Source organism: Schistocerca americana, chromosome 11 (assembly GCF_021461395.2).
Source record: "Schistocerca americana isolate TAMUIC-IGC-003095 chromosome 11, iqSchAmer2.1, whole genome shotgun sequence".
Lineage (NCBI taxonomy): Eukaryota > Metazoa > Arthropoda > Insecta > Orthoptera > Acrididae > Schistocerca > Schistocerca americana.
This window is the reverse complement of record NC_060129.1, coordinates 79424574-79437991: the sequence shown is the minus strand read 5'-3', so window position 1 is coordinate 79437991 and position 13418 is coordinate 79424574. Positions and strand designations below refer to the sequence as shown.

Genomic DNA, 13418 nt, shown 5'->3' with positions numbered 1-13418 from the left:
CCGTGCCACCCAACGTGCTCTAGAAGGTGTAAGTCAACTACCCTGTCCAGCAAGATCTCCGGATCTGTCCCCCATTGAGCATGTTTGGGACTGGATGAAGCGTCGTCTCACGCGGTCTGCACGTCCAGCACGAACGCTGGTCCAACTGAGGCGCCAGGTGGAAATGGCATGGCAAGCCGTTCCACAGGACTACATCCAGCATCTCTACGATCGTCTCCATGGGAGAATAGCAGCCTGCATTGCTGCGAAAGGTGGATATACACTGTACTAGTGCCAACATTGTGCATGCTCTGTTGCCTGTGTCTATGTGCCTGTGGTTCTGTCAGTGTGATCATGTGATGTATCTGACCCCAGGAATGTGTCAATAAAGTTTCCCCTTCCTGGGACAATGAATTCACGGTGTTCTTATTTCAATTTCCAGGAGTGTATATACAGGGTGCGTCAAAAAAATGTATACACACTTTGAACTGTCGTTGACAATTTATTTCCCGTTCTACAAGGTTAAATATCTGTGAGAAAGTAATGTTATGTTTCTTCAAGAGGTGGCAGCAGTGGCAAGGAAGTAACTGCAACATGGCGGACGTGCGTTTGAGCTTTGAAGCGCGGAAGCAGATAATTAAGTGGTACTGGAAGTTTGAGAATGTAGTTGCGGTTCGAAGACAGTGGAGAAGTGAGTATGGTACAGAACCACCTTCAAGTAGTGTGCTACGCATTCTGAAGAAAGGCAAGTTTGGTGTGTACATTCCAAGGCTGGTGCAACATCTAAGTGACGACGATCCAGATCGAAGATTAAAATTTTGTGAATGGGTTCAGGAGATGGTGAGACGTGAACCGGGATTTATGGGTAGCATAAATTGATAAGATGAGGACCAATTCAAACTCAATGGAACTGTCAATAGGCACGATTGTGTGTACTGGACTGAAGATAATCCTCACATTGCAGTTGAAAAGGCTGTGAATTTGCGTGGTGTAAATGTGTGGTGTGGTTTGTCTGCAAGGGGACTCATTGGACCTTCCCGCTTTGAAGGTACTGTTACTGGAGAAACATAGCTAACAATGCTTGCTGACTCCATATTCCCTGCCAATCGTGCATTATACGGTAATGATGAGTTTTATTTCCAACAAGATGGCGCCCCGCCGCACTATCATAGGGACGTACGAGCATACCTGGATCACAATGTGCCAGGCCAGGGGATAGGATGCAGGGGACCGATAGAGTTTCCTGCACGCTCTCCAGACCTCACGCCGCTGGATTTCTTCTTATGGGGCACAGTAAAAGATGAGGTGTACAAACGTAAACCACGTAACGTGGACACACTTTGGAATGAGATTCAGGCGGTGTGCGCAGAAATCTCATCGGACACTTGGGTACGATGTACGGACTCAGTGGTGACTCGTGCTCAGAAATGTATTGATGCTGAAGGCCACCAGTTTGAACATTAATCACATATGCAAAGCACATTTATTTTTGAAATTGGACTTTAAGCATTCCATTTCCAGAAATTTAACATTGTAGAACGGGAAATAAATTTTCTATGACGCTTCAAAGTATTTATACATGTTTTTGACGCACCCTTTATATAGAAGTGTCGCACGCTTCTGCCGTATGACACCACGTCTGTCCTTGATAATGGCGTCAATTCGACGAGGAATGTATTCTACAAGCCTGGACCGACTACGTAGCAATTCTGGACCTCTGGGGTGTCGCATTGTCCTGCTGGAATTGCCGGAGTCCGTCAGAATGCACAATACACACGCATGGATCCAGGTGATCAAACAGGATGCTTACGTACGTGTCACCTGTCAAGTCGTATCTAGACGTATCAGGGGTCCCATATCACTGCAACTGCACACGCCACACACCATTACAGATCCTGCACCAGCTTGAGCAGTCCCCTGCTGACATGCAGGGTACATGGATTCATGAGGTTGTCTCCATACACGTACACGTCCATCCACTCGATAAAATTTGAAACGACTAGGCAATATGTTTCCAGTCATCAGCAGTCCAATGTCGCTGTTGACGGGCCCAGGCAAGGCGTAAAGCTCTGTGTCGTGCAGTCATCAAGGGCGCACGAGTAGGACTTCGGGTCTGAAAGCGCATATCGATGTGTTTCGTTGAATGGTTCGCACGCTGACACTTGTTGATGGCGCAGCACTTAAATCTGCAGCAGTTTGCGGAAGGTTTGCACTTCTGTCCCGTTGAAGGATTCTGTTCAGTCGTCCTTGGTCCTGTTCTTGCAGGATCCTTTTCCAGCCGCAGCGATGTCGGAAATTTGATGTTTTACCAGATTCCTTATATTCACGGTACAGTCGTGAAATAGTTGTACGAGATATTCCCCACTTCATCGCTACCTCCACTGTGCTGCGTCCAATCGCTCGTTTGCCGACTATAAAACCACGTTCAAACTCACTTAAATCTTGATGAGCTGCCATTGTAGCAGCAGTAATCGATTTAAAAACTGCGCCAGACACTTGTTGCGAAGTATTCTGCCTGTTTATATATCTTTGTTTTTGAATGCGCAGGCCTTAGTAGTTTCTTTGGCGCTTCAGTGCAGAAGTGGCGCGGTGAAATTCTTTACCTGTCGGAAAAAGTGAGCGTCAACGGCTGACAAAGAGCGGTGGATGTCGACGGTGAATATTATCGGACACGCTGAAAAAAAAATTTCGAATGAAGTAAAGCCTCGACCAAGAATCGGACTCGCACCCTACACTCTAGGAATCTGATGCCTTCATCGCGCGGTCGCCGACCTCGCTCTAGCAGGCGACTTAAATGACGGGTACGCAAACCACAGTGCATGAAAATACAAAACCGGTTATAGCTCGAACATCATTAATTTCGCACACCACAATATGTCAATACACTACTGTCCATTAAAATTGCTACACCTTGAAGATGACGTGCTACAGACACGAAATTTAACCAACAGGGAGTAGATCCTGTGATATGCAAATGATTAGCTTTTCAGAGCATTCAAACACGGTTGGCGCCGGTGGCGACACCTACAACGTGCTGACACGAGGAAAGATTCCAACCGATTTCTCATACACAAACAGCAGTTGACCGGCGTTGCCTGGTGAAACGTTGTTGTGATGCCTCATCTAAGGAGGAGAAATGCGTACATCACGTTTCCGACTTTGATAAAGGTCGGATTGTAGCCTATCGCGATTGCGCTTTATCGTATCGCTACATTGCTGCTCGCGTCGGTCGAGATCCAATGACTCTTAGCAGAATATGGAATCGGTGGGTTCAGGAGGGTAATACGGAACCCCGTGCTGGATCCCAACGGCCTCGTATCACTAGCAGTCGAGATGACAGGCATCTTATCCGCACGGCTGTAACGGATCGTGCAGCCACGTCTCCTTCCCTGAGTCAACAGATGGGGACGTTTGGAAGACAACAACCATCTGCACGAACAGTTCGACGACGTTTGCAGCAGCACGGACTATCAGCTCGGAGACCGTGGCTGCGGTTACCCTTGTCGCTGCATCACAGACAGGAGCGTCTGCGGTGGTGTACTCGACGACGAACCTGGGTGCACGAATGGCAAAACGTCATTTTTTCGGATGAATCCAAGTTCTGTTTACAACATCGTGATGGTGGCATCCGTGTTTGCCTACGTCACAGTGAACGCACATTGGAAGCGTGTATTCGTCATCGCCATACTGGCGTATCACCCGACGTGATGGTATGGGGTGCCATTGGTTACACTTCACGGTCACCTCTTGTTCGCATTGACGGCACTTTGAACAGTGGGCGTTACATTTCAGATGTGTTTCGACCGGTGCTCTACCCTTCATTCGATGGCTGCGAAACCCTACATTTCAGCAGGATAATGCACGTCCGCATGTTGCAGGTCCTGTACGGGCCTTTCTGGATACAGAAAATGTTCGACTGCTGCCCTGGCCAGCACATTCTCCAGATCTCTCATCAACTGAAAACGTCTGGTCAATGGTGGCCCAGCAACTGGCTCGTCCCAATACGGCAGTCATTACTCTCGATGAACTGTGGTATCGTGTTGAAGCTGCATGGGCAGCACTGGAGAGATTCATACCAAATAAATTAATACGAGACGGAACTGATCCACCACGGTACACAAAAAGCAACAGAAAGCTGCTGCAGGAGCACCGAAAAAGGCATGTATAGTTTAGACGAGCGCAAAATCTCCAAGATTGGCGAAGTTTTACCGAGGCTCGAAATTTGGTGCGGATTTCAATGCGAGACGCATTTAATAGTTTCCACAACGAAAGTCTCTCTAGAAATGTGGCGGAAAATCCAAAGCGATTCTGGTCGTATGCTAAATAAACCAGCGGAAGGGCTCAGTAAGCGATGAGGTGGTGGAAGGGGGGGGGGGGGGGGAGACAAGAGATCCAACACTTCGGAGCAGGTAAAAGCGTGGCAAACGTCCGGCGTGGCAAATGCATTTTGAGCGAAAGCGACCTTTTGTTGTTTATCTCGTCGTATGCTCAGTTTCCGCATATAATCAAAGCACTATATGTACGAGGGGCGTTTGAAAAGTCTGTGCAAAAATAAAAACTATTTACGTGTTTGGGGTAAACCGTTTTTATTTTTCGACATAGTCTCCTTTTAGACTTACATACATCGTGCAACGCTGTTCTAATTTGCTGATCCCTTCCGAATAATAGGAATTGTCCAAGTTGCAAAATAGCTTTTAGCTGCTGAAATCACCTTCTCGTTTGAATAAAATCTTTGCCTCGCCAGCCATTTCTTCAAACTGGAGGACAAATAGTAGTCCGAGGGAGCCAAGTCTGGAGAATAGAGGGGACGTGAAACGAGTTGGAATCGTATTTCCAATAATTTTGGGACCACTACTGCTGAGGTGTGTGCTGGTGCATTGTCGTGATGGAAAAGGACTTTTCTGCGGTCCAGTTGCCTGCGTTTTTCTTGCAGCTCGGTTTTGAAACGGTATAATAACGATGAATAATACGCACCTGTAATGGTTTTACCCTTTTCCACATAGTCGATGAGGATTATCCCTTGCAAATCCAAAAAGACAGTCACCATAACCTTTCCGACCGAAGGAATGGTCTTCGCCTTTTTTGGTGCAGATTCTCCCTTGGTAACCCATTGTTTAGATTGATCTTTGGTCTCAGGAGTACGACGCTTAAAGTCCTGCAGATTCTTCCTGAACAGCTGCAAACCATCCTTGCAACACTTCACACGACTCCGTTTTTGGTCAAGCGTGAGCAATCGCGGAACACATCTTGCGGACAGCTTTCTCATGTCCAAATGTTTGTGCAAAATATTATGTACCCATTCATTCGAGATGCCCACAGCACTAGCAATCTCACACACATTAACTCTTCTGTCATCCATCACCATATCATGGATTTTATCAATGATTTCTGGAGTCGTAACCTCCACAGGGAGTCCAGAACGTTCAGCATCACTTGTGCCCATATGGCCACTCTGAAAATTTTGAAACCACTTATAAACTATTCGAAGGTGCACAGTCACCGCAATGTTTATCAAGCTTCTCTTTAGTGTCCTGGGGCGTTTTGCCTTTCATAAAGTAATGTTTAATCACCATACGAAATTCCTTTCTGTCCATTTTTTGACAATCACTGGACTTCCTTGATTCACACGAATGCCAAACACAAAGAAATAGACCACTATGGCTGAAACTTGGTGTGCGTTCTTTCCAAAGATGCTAATAATTAAACAAGACCTCGATACGCGCCGGCGGTGCCATCTCTCGGACTTTTCAAACGCCCCTCATACAAACACGAAAGACGATATGCCATTACCAAAATGATAAGAGACATTGCAACTTTTCAATGTATGTATTACTGGTGAAGTTGAAAGGGAAAAATCAGTAGTGTACGCACTACGTATAAGCGGCAGTGTAATAAAATAATATTGTCTTTTAGTAGTTTATTTATTACTTCACATGTTCCCATAGTGATGTCTGTCAGTGTTCGAAAGCTGCTCCAATTGCAAGACATCTCGAAGTTACAGATAATCGTCCAGAAAATCGAATAAATTGTGGCCTAATTGTGTCTCCTTTTTGTATAGGGGAGCCACGTAATTCTCACAAGTAATTAAAAGTTTGACTCTCGGTTCGCAGAAAGTAGAGATGAACATCACGTGGCCGGCCGCTGTGGCCGAGTGGTTCTAGGCGCTTCAGTCGGCAACCGCGCTGCTTTTACGGTCGCAGGTTCGAATCCTGCCTCGGCCATGGATGTTTGTGATGTCCTTAGCTTAGTTAGCTTTACGTAGTTCTTAGTCTAGGGGACTGATGACCTCAGATGTTAAGTCCCATAGTGATTAGAGCCATTTGAATAATTTTTGAACATCAGGTTCTGGGAGTAAACACGAGGCGTATTCGGAAAGTAAGGTCCGATTTGGCCCGAAATGGAAACCACTGTGAAAATCCGATGGAGCTTTGCGCAGATGTGTTGGGCAGTGTCTTTATTGTGCCTGTCAATCGTTTCGCGTCGCTCTTTCCAGTTCAGAGCGCAAAGTGATCTCGCAGAAACAGTGTCTCCCGGCAAGTATGTGGATCTGGTGAGAGATTCCGCCAGAAGCTATGCAGCCCACATGACATGAATTTCATGCTTTTAATCATTTCCACAGCAAAATTCTGTCTCGAAATCTGGCAGAAAACCCAAAGAGATTCTCGTCATACCGAAAGCACACCAGTGGCAAAACGCACACCAGTGGCAAAACGCAATCTATACCTTCAAATGGTTCAAATGGCTCTGAGCACTATGGGACTTAACATCTGAGGTCATCAGTCCCCTAGAACTACTTAAACCTATCTAACCTGAGGACATCACACACATCCATCCCCGAGGCAGGATTCGAACCTGCGACCGTAGAGGTCGCGCGGTTCCACACTGTAGCGCCTAGAACCGCTCGGCCACTCCGGCCGGCTATGCCTTCCCTGAGCGATAACAACGGTGAAGTCACTGATGACAGTGCCACTAAAGCACAGTTATTAAATACGGTTTTCCGAAACTGCTTCACCAAAGAAGATGAAATAAATGTTTCTCAATTCCAATCAAGAACAACTGCCAAGATGAGAAACACAGAAGTAGATATCCTCGGTGTAGCAAAGCAACTTAAATCATTTAATAAAAGCAGGTCCAGATTGTGTACCAGTCAGTTTCCTCTCAGAGTATGCTGATACAATAGCTCCATATTTAGCGATTGTATGCAACCACTCGCTCACAGAAAGATCCGTACCTAAAGACTGGAAAATTGCTCAAGTCACACCAATACCCCCTTCACACCCTCTGGCTACAATTGTGCACATTAACTTTTGCTGTATTTTAGCTGCAACAGAAGTATTTTTCCCAGTGGAAACATGAGGTACACATTTGTGAATGTTGAACACTGGTGTGTTGTTCGCTATATTCCACTTTATAAATGAATATAGTTATTGTTATTTTGCATGGTAGTTATTGAATGATCATTGTACTATTTGCGACAAAAGAGAATATTTCTTAATTAGTTATTTTAATGCATAAAATGAAGCCAAGTCTACAAAGTACGTTTTGAAAACGGGTGCATATTTTTGTACAAACCTTGCATCTAAAATCATTAAAAAATCACCTAAGAGGATTACCACATAAAGAAAATTTTTCCCTCTTTCAGAAAAACAGTAGGTCTGAATGGGATACCCAAAAAGGGAAGTAGGTGGAATCCGTTGAATTACAGGCCTATGTCACTAACGTCGATTTGCAGTAGGGTTTTGGAACATATACTGCATTCGAACATTATGAAGTACTTCGAAGAAAATATCGTTGTTGTAAAACACAAGAAGCTCTTTATACTCGTGAAGTAATGAGTGCTATCGACAGGGGATGTCAGATTGATTCCATAGTTTTAGATTTCCATAAGGCGTTCGACACCGTTCCTCACAAGTTTCTTCTAACCAAACTGCGTGCCTACGGAGTATCGCCTCAGTTGTGGGACGGAGATTCGTGATTTCGTGTCAGAGAGGTCACAATTCGTAGTAATAGACGGAAAATCGTCGAGTAAAACAGAAGTAATATCCGGCGTTCCCAAGAAAGTGTTTTCAGGCCCTCTGTTGTTCCTGATCTATGTTGACGACATACGAGACAATCTGAGTAGCCGCCTTAGATTGTTTGCACATGATGCTGTCATTTACCGTCTTGTAAAGTCATCAGATGACCGAAACGAATTGCAAAATGATTTACATATCTGTATGGTGCGAAAAGTGGCAATTTACTCTGAACAGAGAAAAGTGGGAAGTTATTCACATGAGTACTAAAAGAAATCAGCTAAATTTTGATTACGCGATAAGGCTGTAAATTCGAGTAAATACTTAGTGATTACAATTACAAATAACCTAAATCGGAACGATTACATAGATAATATTGTGGGTTGAGGAAGCCAAAGTCTGCGATTCATTGGCAGAACACTTAGAAGATGCAACAGGTCTACCAAAGAGACTGCTTACACCACGCTTGTCCGCCCTATTCTGGAGTATTGCTGTACAGTGTGGGATCCGCTTCAGGTGGGACTGACGGATGACATCGAAAACGTACAAAGAAGAGCAGCTCCTTTTGTATTATCGCGAAATAGGGGAGACATGATACGTGAATTGGAGTGGCAATCATTAAAAGAAAGGCGTTTTTCGTTGCGACGGGATCTTCTCAAGAAATTTCAATCACCAGTTTCTCCTCCGCTTGCGAAAGCATTCTGTTGGCACCCACCTACATAGGGAGATATGATCACGATAAAATAATATAAATCAGGGCTCGTACAGAAAAATTTAAGTGCTCGTTTTTCCGCGTGCCGTTCGAAAGTGGAACGGTAGAGAGACAGCTTGAAGGTGGTTCATTGAACCCTCTGCCAGGCACTTTATTGTGAATAGCAGAGTAATCACGTAGATGTCGATGTTCTTCCTTCAAGACAATTTTCAGCTGCATTCCTGAGGGGGCAATGAAGACGCTCCTGCAGCATTTTCGATGGGAAGTGTTTGATCGCCGAGAATACATTACTTAATTGGCTCCCTCCATTGTTCATTTTTGCTCACATGAACCGCCGGCTACGAAGACAACATTTTGGCACAAACAACGAAAGGCAGACCGGCGTAGAGAATTGGCGGAAAACAAAGGCGGCAGCTTTCTACTGGAAAGTTTGTACAACGCCACGACAAATGTCTCAGTCGGATCGGTGACTGTTTAGAAAAGGTAGCTGGAAGGTGTGGCTAACTGTTGCGAATAAAAAAATTTTGGTTTTCCCTGTGGCTTTCATTTCGCGACCGATCGGACCTTACTTTCCGGTTTCGCCTCGTATTTCCTTAAGCAAATTTTGTACATCTACATGGATACTCTGCAAACCACATTTAAGTGCCTGGCAGAGGGTTCATCGAACCACCTTCACAATTCTCTATTATTCCAATCTCGTATAGCGCGCGGAAAGAATGAACACCTATATCTTTCAGTACGAGCTCTGATTTCCCTTATTTTATCGTGGTGATCGTTCCGCCCTATGTAGCTCGGTGTCAACAAAATATTTTCGCATTCGGAGGAGAAAGTTGGTGATTGGAATTTCGTGAGAAGATTCTGTCGCAACGAAAAACGCCTTTCTTTTAATGATTTCCAGCCCAAATCCTGTATCATTTCTGTGACACTCTATCCCATGTCTCGCGATAATACAAAACGTGCTGCGTTTCTTTGAACTTTTTCGATATACTCCGTCAGTCCCATCTGGTAGGGATCCCACACCGTGCAGCAGTATTCTAAAAGAGGACGGACAAGCGTAGTGTAGGCAGTCTCCTTAGTAGGTCTGTTGCATTTTCTAAGTGTCCTGCCAATAAAACGCAGCCTGTGGTAGTCTTCCCCACAACATTTTCTATGCGTTCCTTCCAATTTAAGCTGTTCGTAATTGTAATACCTAGGTATTTAGTTGAATTTACGGCTTTTAGATTGGACTGATTTATCGTGTAACCGAAGTTTAACGAGTTCCTTTTACCACATGTGGATGGCCTCACATTTTGCGTTATTTAGGGTCAAATGGTTCAAATGTCTCTGAGCACTATGGGACTTAACATCTGAGGTCATCAGTCCCCTAGTACTTAGGACTACTTAAACCTAACCTAAAGACATCACACACATCCATGCCCGAGGCAGGATTCGAACCTGCCACCGTAGCAGTCCCGCGGTATTCAGGGTCAACTGCTACTTTTCGCACCATTGCGATATTTCTTCTAAATCGTTTTACAGTGTGTTTTGATCTTCTGATGACTTTATTAGTCGATAAACGACAGCGTCATCTGCAAACAACCGAAGACGGCTGCTCAGATTGTCTCGCAAATCGTTTATATAGATAAGGAACAGCAAAGGGCCTAGAACACTACCTTGGGGAACGCCAGAAATTACTTCTGTTTTACTCGATGATTTTCCGTCAATTACAACGAACTGTGACCTCTCTGACAGGAAATCGCAAATCCAGTCACATAACTGAGACGATATTCCATAACCACGCAATTACACTACGAGCCGCTTGTGTGGTACAGTGTCAAAAGCCATCCGGAAATGCAGAAATACGGAATCGATCTGAAATCCCTTGTCAATAGCACAACACTAAATATGAATAAAGAGCTAGTTGTGTTCCACAGGTACGATGTTTTCTAAACCCATGTTCACTGTGTGTCAATAGACCGTTTTCTTCGAGGTAATTCATAATGTTCGAACACAATATATGTTCCAAAATCCTGCTGCATATCGACGTTAATAATATGGGCCTGTAATTTAGTGGATTACTGCTACTACCTTTCTTGAATATTGCTGTGACGTGTGCAACTTTCCAGTCTTTGGGTAGGGATCTTTCGTCGAGCGAACAGTTCTATATGATAGTTAAGTATGGAGCTAATGCATCAACATACTCCGAAAGGAACCTAATTGGTGTACAGTCTGGACCAGAAGACTTGCTTTTATTATTTTATTAAGTATTTTTATGCATATATTTATTTCGTTACAGTGCTAAAATCAATGCAGTGCGCACTCTGTCTGCATCGGCAGCCACTTGTAAAATTCGTTTGCGACACGATACGCACAACTGCTTGAGAACTGAGGTTGAGATTCACAAACTCGGTTGGTTCGTCTGCGCGCTTGTTTGGCAATCTCGTTTATAGCAAACAGCGAATTTGACAAACAAACATCGTTCCTGTGAAACACAACTAGCTCTTTATTCACATGAAGTGTAGAGTGCTATTGACAAGAGATTTCAGATCGATTCCGTATTTCTGGATTTCCGGAAAGCTTTTGACACTGTACCACACAAGCGGCTCGTAGTGGAATTGCGTGCTTATGGAATATCGTCTCAGTTATGTGACTGGATTTGAGATTTCCTGTCAGAGAGGTCACAGTTCGTAGTAACTGACGGAAAGTCATCGGATAAAGCAGAAGTGATTTCTGGCGTTCCCCAAGGTAGTGTTCTAGGCCCTTTGCTGTTCCTTATCTATATAAACGATTTGGGAGACAATCTGAGAAGCCGTCTTCGGTTGTTTGCAGATGACGCTGTAGTTTATCGACTAATAAAGTCATCAGAAGATCAAAACAAACTGCAAAACGATTTAGAAAAAATATCTGAATGGTGGGAAAAGTGGCACTTGACCCTAAATAACGAAAAGTGTGAGGTTATCCACATGAGTGCTAAAAGGAACTAGTTATACTTCGGTTACACGATAAATCAGACGAATCTAAAAGCCGTAAATTCAGCTACATACCTAGGTATTACAATTACGAACAACTTAAACTGGAAGGAACAGCCGGCCGGGGTGACCGAGCGGTTCTAGGCGCTACAGTCTGAAACCGCGCGACCATTACGGTCGCAGGTTCGAATCCTGCCTCGGGCATGGATGTGTGTGCTGTCCTTAGGTTAGTTAGGTTTAAGTACTTCTAAGTTATAGGGGACTGATGGCCTCAGATGTTAGGTCCCATAGTGCTCAGAGACATTTGAATCATTTTTTTTGGAAGCTACACACAGAAAATGTTGCGTGTATGGCTAACCAAAGACTGCGTTTTATTGGCAGGACACTTAGAAAATGTAACAGACCTACTAGGGAGACTGCCTACACTACGCTTGTCTGCCCACTTTTAGAATACTGCTGCGCGGTGTGGGATCCTTACCAGATAGGACTGACTGAGTACATCGAAAAAGTTCAAACAAAGGCAGCACGTTTTGTGTTATCGCGAAATATGGGAGAGAGTGTCGCAGAAATGATACAGGATTTGGGCTGGAAATCGCTAAAAGAAAGGCGTTTTTCGTTGCGACGGAGTCTTCTCACGAAATTCCAATCACCAACTTTCTCCTCCGAATGCGAAAATATTTTGTTGACACCAGCCTACATAGGGAGGAACGATCACCACGATAAAATAAGGGAAATCAGAGCTCGTACGGAAAGATACAGGTGTTCGTTCTTTCCGCGCGCTGTACGAGATTGGAGTAATAGAGAATTGTAAAGGTAGTCCGATAAACCCCCTGCCAGGCACTTCAGTGTGATTTGCAGAGAATCCATGTAGATGTAGATGTACATCGTTTACATACGTGTTTCGGTTACCTCGACGACTGTTCCGTGAGGAAGTCCATCCGGCCACGAAGTTGAAACAATAACAATAAAACTTGCCAAACCCGCAGAAATGCGTATCCCGTACTAGGCATGACACACGCAGCCTAGGGGAGAGTAACATAGAATCAGAAATTGTAGCATTAAGCGGATTTTGTCAAGCTTGGCGCAGGTTGGCGAATGGTGGTCGAGTGTAGAGCATTGTTGTTTAGGCGCTGTACTCACCTGGTGTTTGTCCGCGCGGTCCAAAGACGCTGAAATTCTTCACTCCTCGTCTGCGCCCGCCTTGAATCTGCCTGTATTTCCAAAGCACACTTTCTGCACTGTCGGTCCACTGGCCATCTTCACGGGGTTCACCACTTGCTAGGGTCTCGAGGTCGACAGCTACATTCCGGGCCACGTACAATATGGTCACTGCCCTGACAGGAGAATCACCATACAGTGTCGGGTGGGATGTACGGATTTAACTGGACCTGTTCCGACTGCCTTTCTGCGTCTTCGCGATGACGCCGAGCGGTCGGCAGACGGGATGCGACGCTTCCGTGAGGCACGAACCGAACCCACCGTCGTGAGGGTTGAAGGCGCACTGGGCTGTGTCCGAGGTGCAGACGTCCACCTCTGCCCAACTTGGCGCTTGCAGCGCTCTACTGCGGTGGACAGCGTAACCACGTGGGCCGCGCGAGATCACGCAGTTTGCCATCTCGCCTGAGAGAGGCGCTGCGGTCACCTGATGCCTCGTTCACCCCGTTTACGTGGGTTTCCCAAAGCCGGATTTCGTAAACCGATTTCCCAAAATTACTTCTGGGTGTTCACGCAAACACTTCAAAATCGATTCTAGAAATCCGCTTCCGG

The 13418-nt window shown here is 45.1% G+C and overlaps 1 long non-coding RNA gene across 1 annotated transcript in view; it reads right to left on the bottom strand.

Annotated features, from left to right (window-relative positions):
• Positions 1 to 13138, bottom strand: part of LOC124554178 — a 146147-nt gene extending 133009 nt beyond the window's left edge. The window contains exon 1 of the long non-coding RNA XR_006968274.1: positions 12792 to 13138. This is a non-coding gene — a long non-coding RNA (uncharacterized LOC124554178). The remainder of the gene's footprint in view (positions 1 to 12791) is intronic.
• Between the last annotated feature and the right edge of the window lie 280 nt (positions 13139 to 13418).